Here is a 2164-nt window from a genome sequence, read left to right on the forward strand (position 1 = left end):
ATGGGGGACTTTTGGGATACCATTGGAAATGTAATTGAGGAAAATACGTAATAAAAAAATGTTAAAAAAAAAAAGAAAATGCTAATTTCAAGCACAGTGAGAAAAATTGTCAATAATAGTTCCATGATGTTTGTAGAACATGATTTTAATATTTCCAAGTGTTAATATTCAACAAACAGAATAATTATTTAAGATATATTTCATTGTTGTGTCTCCCTTTTCATTTCTGATTTTATCAGTTTGGATACTGTCTCTGTGCCCTCTGCTTAGTTTGGCTAAGGGTTTATCTACCTTGTTGATTTTCTCAAAGACCCAGTTCCTGGTTTTTTTGCTATTTTATATTTTTTTTTATTTCTATTTGATTCATATCAGCCCAACATTTGATTGCTTCCTGCCCTCTACTCCTCTTGTGTGTATTTGCTTTTTTTTATTCTAGAGCTTTCAGGTGTGCTGTCAAGCTGCTACTCTAAGCTCTCTTCAATTTATTTTTGGAGGTACTTAGAGCTGTGAGTTTTCCTCTTAGCACTGTCTTCATGGTATCCCATAATTTTTGGTATGATGTGTCTTCATTTTCATTAAATTCTAAAGAGCATTTAATGTCTTTATTTCTTCCTTGACCAAGTTATCACGGAGTAGATTGTTATTCAGCTTTCATGTATATGTGTGCTTTCCCTTGTTTTTGTTGGTATGTAAGACCAGCCTTAGTCCATGGTGACTCTGATAGGGTGCATGGGATTATTTCCATCTTCATGTACCTGTTGAGGCCTGTTTTGTGACCAATTATATGGCCAATTTTAGAGAAGGCACCTGGAGGTGCTAAGAAGATGGTATATTCTTATGCTTTAGGATCAAATGTTCTATAAATATCTGTTAGATACATTTGGTTCAAAACTTCTGTTAGTTTCATTGTGCCTCTGTTTGGTTTCTGTTTCCATGATGAGAGTGATGATAGTGGGGTGTTGAAGTCTCCCACCATTGTTGTATACCGTGGTGCAATGTGTGCTTTGAGCTTTAGTGAAGTTTCTTTTATGAATTTGGATGAACGAATATTTGGAGCATAGATGTTCAGAATTGAGAGTTCATCTTGGTAGACTTTTCCTCTGATGGGTATGAAGTGTCCTTCCTTAACTTTTTTGATAAATTTTGGTTAATATTTTATTTATTCAATATTAGAATGGCTACTCCAGCTTCTTTCTTGGGAACATTTGCTTGGAAAATTATTTTCCAACCTTTTACTCTCAGGTAGTGTCTCTGTCTTTGTCACTGAGGTATGTTTCCAGTGTGCAGCAAAATGCTGGGTCCTGTTTACATATCAAGTGTGTTAGTCTATGTCTTTTTTTTTTTTTTTACAGTTTTTAAATCTTTTATTTTTGTGCGGTGGCAACAAGTTACAAAAGCACAGGAAGTTCTTTCACTCAGAACCCTGGGGCTCAATTGTATGTCATGTAGCGGGGAGTAGCGCTGAATTTGGCGTAAGACTTGATGACCTTATTTACAGCTTCTAAGAAGTCCTTCTCTGTAGCAATTTTTCTCCGTGCTCGGATTGCAAACATACCAGCTTCTGTGCAAACACTTCTAATCTCCGCTCCGGTACTGTTTGGACACAGGCGGGCCAACAGCTCAAATCGAATGTCTCTTTCCACACTCATTGAGCGAGCGTGAATCTTAAAGATGTGCGTTTGACCCTCTAAGTCAGGTAAGCTGAACTCAATCTTCCTGTCCAGTCTCCCCGGTCTCATGAGCTCTGGGTCCAGAGTGTCAGGGCGGTTAGTGGCCATGAGCACCTTGATGTTGCCTCGAGGATCAAAGCCATCCAACTGATTGATGAGCTCCAGCATGGTTCTCTGCACTTCATTGTCACCCCAAGCGCCATCGTCAAACCGAGCCCCTCCAATGGCATCAATTTCATCAAAGAAAATAAGGCAGGCTTTTTTTGTCCTGGCCATTTCAAAAAGCTCACGTACCATTCGAGCTCCCTCGCCGACGTATTTCTGTACGAGCTCAGACCCAATAACTCGAATGAAGCAAGCATCAGTCCGATTCGCAACTGCCCTAGCACAGAGTGTCTTGCCTGTGCATGGTGGCCCAAACAGCAGTACACCCTTTGGAGGCTCGATTCCAAGGTTAACAAACCTCTCTGGATGGAGCAGAGGGGTTTCAACTA

At 39.7% G+C, this 2164-nt stretch overlaps 1 protein-coding gene and 1 pseudogene across 1 annotated transcript in view; one reads left to right on the forward strand and one right to left on the reverse strand.

Moving 5' to 3' along the window:
• LOC110291901 (chitinase-like protein 4) overlaps window positions 1-2164 on the forward strand; it is a 43941-nt gene that overhangs the window by 11526 nt on the left and 30251 nt on the right. The gene's annotated exons all lie outside the window — the stretch shown is intronic.
• The window catches only part of LOC110290980, a 1468-nt pseudogene continuing 706 nt past the window's right edge, over window positions 1403-2164 (reverse strand).

The sequence above is a fragment of the Mus caroli genome, chromosome 3, assembly GCF_900094665.2.
Source record: "Mus caroli chromosome 3, CAROLI_EIJ_v1.1, whole genome shotgun sequence".
Lineage (NCBI taxonomy): Eukaryota > Metazoa > Chordata > Mammalia > Rodentia > Muridae > Mus > Mus caroli.